This window comes from Tamandua tetradactyla, chromosome 9 (genome assembly GCF_023851605.1).
Source record: "Tamandua tetradactyla isolate mTamTet1 chromosome 9, mTamTet1.pri, whole genome shotgun sequence".
Classification (NCBI taxonomy): Eukaryota; Metazoa; Chordata; class Mammalia; order Pilosa; family Myrmecophagidae; genus Tamandua; species Tamandua tetradactyla.
In genome coordinates this window covers 11,265,327-11,276,163 of record NC_135335.1, presented here as the reverse complement: position 1 = coordinate 11,276,163, position 10,837 = coordinate 11,265,327, and positions in this window count along the sequence as shown.

Genomic DNA, 10,837 nt, shown 5'->3' with positions numbered 1-10,837 from the left:
AGATGATCTGATTACAGTTTCAAACATGCAGTATTGAGTAGGGATTATTCTGCCTTTATAAAATTGGATTTTGATTGGAATATGGCTTTTCTAGGGAGCATACATCCTTTCAAACCAGCACACTTGGTGACCTCCAGTTTCAGTTCTGAGATATGATCCATCAACAAATAACATTAGGTCTGGCTTCTCAGTGGGAGTGTCGAATAAATCTGAGTGGGATACAGAGAGTTCCCTGAGGTGAGATAATCATGAAGTGCCCTTCCTCTGGTGGGGGCAGGAGAAGGGCAGGATTCAGGGTGTTGCAGGCATGAAGAGTGATGTAAGAGGAAGAGTTAGGCAACGGGTTTTTTATCATTCCTGTGAACTTGAACTGAAATCCCAAGGGCTTGTCCAGAGCACACATGCACAAACAGACAAAGTGGCTTCTTGAAGTTAGGAGTTCCTGAGGAAAGAGGCTGTGGCACAGAGTCTTCCTCTGGTGACTGAAGTCCTGCTCATGTTTGGGATTCCAGAGGAAAAGATCCTTTACCGAGGACTTAGTCAATTCATGAAGAGGGGTCACAATCGCAGAAGTTTGGCACCTACTATCCACAACATCCAGTTAAACCTAGAAATTCTCTCACTTGTCATTTTGTGAGGGGTCCAGGATAAGTCTGGATAGTTTATAAGTCTTTCCGGAGAGACTATCTTTCTGTATTTTATAGCTAGGTCAAGCCCTAACTAAATGGACTGTACTCTGGCAAAATTGTAATTTATCTTTTGAAACTTCATATCCCTTTTTCTGCTAAGGCTGAGAGCCAGTAAATGAGATCATTTTTTAAAGCTGCCTTGTTCTCTGGACAAAATAGGAGATCATCTAAATACTGTATCAGAACTGAATCATGACGGGAATTTGGATATTTTGAGTCTTGATTTAGATCCTGGGAAAAGCGGGAGGGGGGTTCAGTGAACCCCTGGGGCAGGACTTTCCAGGGATGTTGCTTCCCCCGCTAGGTGGTCCAGCAGCCCATAGAAAAAGGCAGAGCACAGACTCAGCACAGTGAAGCCAGTGGCTTCAGAAGGCACTGGCAATAGGACAGTAGTCGTGGGAAATCAGGATTAACAGTTTTGCTGATGGACCTAAGTTCTTGAACAAATTGATAACTTCCTCCATTTGGTGTATTTCCTGGCAAGATGAGAGTGTTACAAGGGCTAATGTATGGTATGATAGGGTTGAGTCCTGTCTTTGCTTCCGTCTTCGAGAGATATGGAAATTTGGGTAAAGGTTTAGTAGAGTCTATTTGAACCTGTATAGGTTCTGCTCCAGGTATTTTGACTAGGTAAGTGGAATTTTTCATCCATAGAGTGTCTGATACTGTGTCAAATCCTTATCTGGGGAATACGTGTATATACGGGATTATGATGATGAATAGAAGACTTTTCTGGAACCTCAAGAAATAGTTACTCTGGTTGAACCTTTAATAGTTCCATTTGCAAGGTAAGTCTCCCCCATCACGTTTGCAGGAGTGGTATCACAAAGCAGGAAATAATGTTTTTCAGTCAAGGGCCCAAGGATTACAATAAAGTCCTTGGAGATAGGGAGAATCTGTTGATTCTTTGAAGAGCGTACCCCCTATATGGTATGTTTACTTCAAGGAAGTGGTTGAGGAAAGGACTGAGGGGTAATGTGGCAAGCGTGGAACCTGTATCCACCAGGAATCAATGAGGCTGACTTCAAATATTTATAATTAATTCACCTCGAGTGTTTAAGGGTAAAGGCAGGATCTTGGGTGCTTTTTCTTTCTTTAAGCATCCTCATTGATTCTCATTGATCTGAATTTCTTTTGTCTTACTTTTTTCTCTTGTGAGATAAGGCCATCTTTTCTCCACTGTCCCACTGCATACAGTATCTACAGGCATCTTTGTCAGTATGTGGTTGGTTGGGAAGTTTCTTCTGTTTGTTCCTTTGGACCACAAGTTTTCTTTGGGTTTTGTCTCATTTTGTTTTAAACCCTCTTCAAAATGTTCTGCCAGCTCTCTCTCCAGTCAACACAAGAAGCAATCTTACTACCCTGCCCCTGTCTATGTGGGACATGACTCCAGGGGTGTGGACCTTCCTGGCAACGTGGGACAGAAATCCTAAAATGAGCTGAGACTCAGCATCAAGGGATTAAGAAAAACCCTAGAATGAGCTGAGACTCAGCATCAAGGGACTGAGAAAACCTTCTCGACCAAAAGGGGGAAGAGTGAAATGAGACAAAGTGTCAATGGCTGAGAGATTCCAAACAGAGTTGAGCGGTTATCCTGGAGGCTATTCTTACACATTAAGTAGGTATCACCTTGTTAGTCAAGATGTAATGGAGAGGCTGGAGGGAACTGCCTGAAAATGTAGAGCTGTGTTCCAGTAGCCATGTTTCTTGAGGATGATTGAATAATGATATAACTTTCACAATGTGACTGTGTGATTGTGAAAACCTTGTGTCTGATGCTCCTTTTTATCTACCTTGTCAACAAATGAGTAGAACATATGGAATAAAAACAAATAATAGGGGGAGCAAATGCTAAAATAAATTTAGTTTGAAATGCTAGTGATCAATGAAAGCAAGGGGTAAGGGGTATGGTAGGTATAATCTTTTTTTTCTTTCCTGTGTTCATTTTATTTCTTTTTTCTGTTGTCTTTTTATTTCTTTTACTGAATTAAAGCAAATGTTCTAAGAAATGATGAATATACAACTAAGTGATGATATTGTGAATTACTGATTATATGTGCTGATGTTTTATTTGGTTTGTTAATTTTTTTAATTAATAAATAAATTTTTAAAAATGTTCTGCCAGGTGTTGTGGTTCAGACAAAGGGTTATTTTCCATTCTAATTTCTGTTTTTGAATTAGGTCTGCAATTTAAGGTTTAACTCCATTGACAAAATGAGGTGAAAGGGCTGCTGATACTTCAGTATCTTCTTTGACTTCAGAATGTATCAGAAGATATTTTCTAATCTATCCCCCAAATCTCCTACAGTTCCAAGTCTTTTCTCTGTTTGCATGATTGAATTATGGGCCAATCAATTTCGGAGGGAGCGGTGAATGCTTCAGGTATGGCTTTTATGAGACTCTGCCCTACTTTTGGGGCATTTTTTTTTGACCCTCAGGTTTATTGTGGAAAGAGGGATGCTGCACGCCTCTTTCTGGGTCATTTCAATCAACTTTTGCTACTCAGGATTTAGCATTTGAGGTCCTCACCAAAATGCATACAAGTTGATATAGGTGCAAGTCACCTCGTACCTAAAATAATTCTAAATTCTAAATTCTTCTATGGATATTTGCTGGTCTTGTTTGGGTTTAAGGCAATCCTTAATGAGAGGTCTCAATTCAGCTCTGTCCAAGGTTTAAATTCTACAGTGTCCTACATGCCTGGTTCATGGGTGGGCTGGATTCTTAGAGGCAACTGGCATTTTGAGGTTTTAGGAGAGTGTTGGGAAAAGCATAAGGGGAAGAGGCGGGAGGAATCAACAGAATTAAAGGAGAGAAACCAGAAGAATAAGGAGGAAAAGGTAGCACTGAATGTAAGGAGGAAACTGGGGGTCAAGGAGGGTGTTTTAGTTTGCTAACGCTGCCAGAAGACGTTTATAAAGGGGATTTGTTAATTAATATAACCTATACGCAAAAAAAATCAATAAATTTCAAAGTACATTGTAACAAGTGGTTATAGAACAGATTTCAGAGTTTGGTATGGGTTACAGTTTTACAATTTTACATTTTTCCTTCTAGCTGCTCCAAGACACTGGAGACTAAAAGAAATATCAATATAATGATTCAACAATCATACTCATTTGTTAAATCCTATCTTCTCTGTTATAACTCTATCTTCTCTTTTGATTTTTCTCCCAAACTTTAGGGGTATTTGGGATATGCCACTTTTCATGTTGAAGAGGCTGTAGATAATATGAAATAGGGGTATGGAACTAGTTGATGTTCTGGAGAGGCTGGCCTCTCTGGTTTTCAGGACTTATCTGGCCTAGGAACCCATTTGGAGCTTGTAGGTTTCTTCAAAGTAATCATAGTGAGTGAAACTTTTGTAGAATCTCAGATAGAGTCCTAGGCATTCTTTAGGTCTGGCAGGAATGGTTTTGGCTGGGATTTGACAAAGCAGAGTAAATAACAACATCTAGCTGAAGCTTGCATAAGAATAGCCTCCATTACAACCTCTTGACTCTATTTGAATTCTCTCAGGCACTGATATTTATTTCATTACAATTTGTGGCATATTTCTCAGGGACTGGAGCCTAGCCATACTTAAAAAATTTTTAATCATTTCTGTGTTCTCTCCCTGTCTCTCATATCTGTAACCTAGTTCACTGTCCCCCTTTCCCCCTCTTGTCGTAGACCGCCCATTTCCGTAGCCCACCACTAAACCACTAACCTTCCTGTTGTTCAGCTCTTGCCATTAACTGTCTCCTGCCACTTGCCTCTAACCCTCCTCTGCCACCCTAGCCTAGCAACTGTCTTATAGCTTATGTGATTGGCTCCCTAAACCATCTACCCCCTCCCCGACTCCTCCCCCTGTGTAAAAGTATATAACCTGAGCTCCCCAGAGCTCGGGGTCTTCTGCGCACTTGGGCTCTCTCAGTACTTATAGCTTATACTATGTAACAATAAAAAGCTTTGTGCTGATTAATTGGCCTCCGGCTCAAGTCCTTTAGTCCCCTAGCCGAGACGGCTAGGCCCTGCTTACCTCAGGTTTACACCCAGCGAGCTCGCCCCCTCCCACCCAGGGTTCTGGCCGCGAGGCTGCCCGGCGACTATCAGCTCGCCGAGTGTCTGCCCGGCTGATCGCAACAACAATTATTTTTCCCTAAAGGGGATTTATTATGTACATGTTTACAGTTCTAGGGACATAACCATAAAAATATCAAAACTAAGGAATTCAGAGAAATATACCTTGACTTAAGAAAGGCCTATGGCATTTGGGACACCTCTATTAGAAGACACATGGCTGACAGCTGCTGGGCCTTTGGCTTCTGGTTTCACATAGCTTCCCCAGGGGCATTTTCTTTCTGCATTGCCAAATGTCTCTGTGTGGGTGCTGACCTTTTCCCAAAATGGTTCCCCTCTTAAAGGATTTCAGTAAGGAGATTAAGATCCACCTTGAATGGGTAGAGACATATCTCCATGGAAACTATCTAATCAGAGTCCCACCCACAATTTGGTGGGTCACATCTCCATGGAAACAACTTAATAAAAAATAGTAATTTTTTTCATAAAAAAAGATCCTGCCCAAACAAGTCTGCCACCAACAAGATTGGACCAGGAAAAAGAACATGGCTTTTCTGGGGGTACACAGCAGCCTCAAACCAGACAGATGGGGAGGATTTACTACGGAAATGCATCTAGTTTGTTGTTGCTTAAGTTTGGAAGTTGGTTCATTAGCTTTAGCCAAAGAATTTTTAGTGGAATAATTATTGACTCAGAATTTTTTTTGAAGTCCTCTGCCTGTCACTCAAAGTATACTGCCCATTGGTCCTGAGAAATCCTATTACATTTCATTCCTATGGTACCTCTCAGAGGAACAGTTTTGTTCAAGTCAAATGGTCTCCCAGAGTGGTCACTGTAGGCCCAAATTATCTACAGTGCCTTTCAGAAAGATATTGTGAGGATTAGGACTGTTATGAGAGTACGTATGAGAAGTGGTAGTTTTTCCTGGAGGGGGAAACAATTTAGATTTAGATGACCCAACGAAAACTGGCACCCATTAGTCACAATGTAATGCTTGTGGACCCTGGATCCTGACTGGGTGGGCTCTGCTGTTTTCGTGGCTCTGAAGAAACTCTCTCCAAAATGTTTCCTCTTTTAAAAGATCCAATAAATTAATCAAGACCCACCTGGAACAAATGGAGTCACACCCTACTGAAAGGTTAACACCCACAATTGGGTACTTTACTTTTTTAAGGTAAATCAGACTAAACGGTAAAGGATAATATGGTCCATATTTTAAAACTTCAACTTCTGTATGAGACCAAAGGAAGAGATGCTTATCTGGTGCAAAATTTATATTTTCTGTAGTACACTATCTAATTTAACTTGTATGGTCAGTTTATTCAAACACCATAATTACATGGAAACTTGAAAGGGAGTGAGCTCTTGGTGGTTTGTACAGGTTACTGTAATGCCCTCATACGCCCCAGAGTAATCTGAGCAGAAGATAAGAAAATATTTGCAAGGTCCTTTTTGGGACTGGAGGAAAATGTGGAAATGTTAAATTTCCTCATCTGGGGAATTCCTGATATTTTCGCAAGCAGTGGGGACAAAAAATTCAATAGGCCGAGACCTCATTCTCGAGGTGCACCCCTATGAAACATTCCTGCAAAGAAGCTAAGCCTACTTATAATTATGCCTAAGAGTCACCCCCAGAGAACCTCTTTTGTTGCTCAGATGTGGACTCTCTGAACTCACCGCCTCCTTTCTACATGGGACAGGACTCCCAGGATGAGTGGGGAGCCAGCATCAAGGGACTGAGAAAGTCTTCTGGACCAAAAGGGAGAAGAGAGAAATGAGACAAAATAAAATTTCGGTGGCTGAGAGATTTCAGAGTTGAAAGGTTATCCCAGAGGTTAATCTATATTATATAGATATCCTTATTCAGATTATGGTGTATTGCAGTGGCTAGAGGGAAGTGCCTGAAACTGTTGAGCTGTGTTCCATTAGCCTTGACTCCTGAAGATGACTGTATAACTATATAGCATTTTCAATAGGATCGTGTGATTGTGAAAACCTTGTATCTGATACTCCTTTTATCCAAGGTATGGACAGATGAGTAAAAAACAGGGATAAAAATGAATAAATAATAGGGGTATGTATTAGTTAGGGTTCTCTAGAGAAACAGAATCAACAGGGAACACTCGCAAATATAAAATTTGTAAAGTGTCTCACATGATCATGGGAATGCAGAATCCAAAATCCGCATGGCAGGCTGGGAAGCTGATGATTCTGATGGAGAGTCTGGATGAACTCCATAGGAGAGGCTCGCTGGCCAAAGCAGAAAGAGAGCCTGTCTCTTCTGAATCCTCCTTAAATGGCTTCCAGTGACTAGATGAAGCATCACTCATTGCAGAAGACATTCCCCTTGGCTGATTACAAATGGAATCAGTTGTGGATGCAGTTGACGTGATCATGATTTAATTCTACAGAAAGTCCTTATTGCAACAGACAGGCCAGCACTTGCCCAATGAGACAAACAGGTGCCACCACTTGGCCAAGTTCACACATGAACCTGACCATGACAGTCCATCCCTGGTCAACTTGGCAGCTATACATATCACCTTAAACCATAAATAATTTCTAAATAAAAAAACAATAAAACATACTTTTTTTCTTTCACCTAACAATACTCAACTGTCCCGCATATAACTGGAAACACATTAAATCTTCCAGAATAGGGTGCAAGTCCTTGGGTAATATTCATTCTTAAACTTGATGTCTTTCAAGTTAAATAGTATAATAGGAACAACACAGCACTATAGTCTGCGTTTCTGTAACTGATCATGTGGCCGTAGTTCATATTTGTCACTACTTTCTTCACTACCCATTCCATATTCCCTTTACCTTCAGCAAGCACTTCAGCTGGCCTTGGTTCTTTGCCTGGTGGGGTGACACAAACCTTCATTCCTGAAGTTTCAGAGCCACTGATAGTCCTGCCTGGATTGGGTTGTTGCAACTTTCCATTCATTTTAATCACAGGGCACAGTAGTACTAAAATATGCCCTAGGGGATCTCCTATATTACAAGAAAACTCTTCTTTACCTCCATTATGTAGGTGCAGTTCTATTTCCTCCTGATAGTCAGGGTCAATTACCCCAGACAATAATGTAATCCCCTTCTTGGCTTGTTGATCCAGGGGCATGAGTAGCCCAAAGTGACCAGGTGGCAGTCTTAGATTCCAGTTCAGTGGAATCATTGTTGTTTCTCCTGGTGGAAGCACTCCCACTTTTGGAACTAAAACCTGTAAACCAGCAGAGCTCAGGGTCACAGGGACAGGAAACAAAAATTTTCCTAGTGGATTTCTAGGGGTAATAGTGAGTGGTACCACTCCTATTTCCGCCCCTTGGTTCCTGAGCCCATGGATCTTGGCAATGGGAGCAACAGCACCATACAGCAGATGCTGAATCAGAGTATATTCAGCTTCCTGAAGAACATTATCCCAGCCCTTCAAGGTATTGCTATCTAGTTGGCACCGTAATTGATTTTCAAAAGGCCATTCCACAGTTCTATCAATCCAGCTGCTTCTGGATGATGGGAAACATGGTAAGACCAGAGAATTCCATGAGCATGTGCCCATTTCCGCACTTCATTTGCTGTGAAGTGTGTTCCTTGATGAGAAGCAATGCTGTGTGGAAAACCATGATGATGGATAAGGCATTCTGTAAGCCCATGGATAGTAGTTTTGGCACAAGCATTGCATGCAGGGAAAGCAAACCCATATCCAAAGCACGTGTCTATTCCAGTTAGAACAAATCACTGCCCCTTCCATGAAGGGAGTGGTCCAATGTCATCAACCTACCACCATGTAGCTGGCTGGTCACCTTGGGGAATAGTGCCATATTGGGGGCTGAGTGTGGGTCTCTGCTGCTGGCAGATTGGGCACTCAGCAGTGGCTGTAGCCAAGTCAGTCTTGGTGAGTGGAAGTCCATGTTGCTGAGCCCATGCATAACCTCCATCCCTACCACCATGACCACTTTGTTCAAGAGCCCATTGGACAATGGCAGGAGTTGCTGGGGAAAGAGGATGACTGGTATTCACAGAACGGGTCATCTTATCCACTTGATTATTAAAACCTTCCTCTGCTGAAGTCACCTTCTGGTGTGCATTCACATGGGACACAAATATGTTCATGTTTTTAGCCCACTCAGAAAGGTCTATCCACATACTTCTTCCCCAGACCTCTTCATCACCAATTTTCCTATTGCAGTCTTTCCAAGTCCCTGACCATCCAGCCAAATCATTAGCAACAGCTCATGAGTCAGTATACAAACGCACCTCTGGCCAGTTCTCCTTCCAAGCAAAATGAACAACCAGGTGCACTGCTCAAAGTTCTGCCAGCTAGGAGGATTTCCCCTCACCACTGTCCTTCAAGGACACCCCAGAAAGGAGTTGTAGAGCTGTAGCTATCCACATTCAGGTGGTACCTGCATATCATGCTGAACCATCTGTAAACCAGTCCCCAGTTTTCTCTTCCTCAGTCAATTCACTGTAAGGATCTCCCCAAGAGGCCACTGCTCTGGTCTGGGAAAGAGAAGGTAATGTGGCAGGAGTGGAGACCACGGGCATTTGGGCCACTTGCTCACATAACTTCCTTGTGCCTTCAGGACCTGCTCTGGCACTATCTCGTATATACAATTTCCATTTTACAATAGAGTGCTACTGCACACGCCCAACTTTATGGCTTGGTGGGTCAGACAACACCCAGCTCACGATTAGCAGCTCAGGTCTGATGGTAACTTGGGGGCCCATGGTTAAGTGTTCACTCTCTACTAAGGCCTAATAGCAGGCCAAAAGCTGTTTCTCAAATGGAGAGTAGTTATCTGCAGCAGATGGGAAGGCTTTGCTCCAAAATCCTAAGGGTCTGCGTTGTGATTCTCCTATAGGGGCTTTCAAAAGGCTCCAAACAGCATCTCTATTTGCCGCTGACACTTCCAGCACCATTGGATCTGCTGGATCATACGGCCCAAGTGCAGAGCAGCTTGTACAGCAGCCTGGGTTTGTTGCCGAGCCTCCTTTTGTTCAGGTCCCCACTTAAAGTTATCAGCTTTTCTGGCCACTCAATAAATGGGCTGGAGTAGCACACCTAAATAAGGAATATGTTGTCACCAAAATCCAAAGTGACCAGCTAGGTATTGTGCCTCTTTTTTGGTCATAGGAGCGGCCAGATGCATCAACTTATCCTTCACCTTAGAAGGGATATCTCAACATGCACCACACCACTGGACACCTAGAAATTTCACTGAGGTGGAAGGCCCTGTATTTTTGTTGGATTTATCTCCCATCCTCTGACATGCAAATGCCTTACCAGTAAGTCTAGAGTAGTTGCTACTTCTTGCTCACTAGTTCCAATCAACATGATATCATCAATATAATGGACCAGTGTGATGTCTTGTGGGAGGGAGAAATGATCAAGATCCCTGCAGACAAGATTATGACATAGGGCTGGAGAGTCGATGTACCCCTGATATAAGACAGTGAAAGTATATTGCTGACCTTACCAGCTGAAAGCAAACTGTTTCTGGTGGTCCTTCATAACAGCTAATGAGAAAAAAGCATCTGCCAGATCAATAGCTGCATAACAGGTACAGGAGATGTATTGATTTGCTCAAGCAATGATACCACATCTGGAACAGCAGTTGCAATTGGAGTTACCACCTGGTTGAGCTTATGATAATCCACTGTCATCATCCAAGACCCATCTGTTTTCTGCACAGGTCAAATAGGAGAGTTGAATGGGGATGTGGTGGGATTCACCACCCCTGCATCTTTCAGGTCCTTAAGAGTGGCAGTAATCTCTGCAATCCCTTCAGGAATCGGTATTGCTTCTGATTTACTATTTTGCTATGTAGGGGCAGTTCTAGTGGCTACCACTTGGCCTTTCCCACCATAATAGCCCTCACTGCACGAGTTAGAGAGCCAATGTGGGGATTCTGTCAGTTGCTCTGTATGTCTATTCCAATTATCCATTCTGGAACAAGGGAAATAACTACAGAATGGGTCCGGGGGCCCACTGGACCCACTGTGAGATGGACCTGAGCTAGAACTCCATTGATCACTTGGCTTCCATAAGCCCCCACTCTGACTGGTGGACCAGAGTGACATTT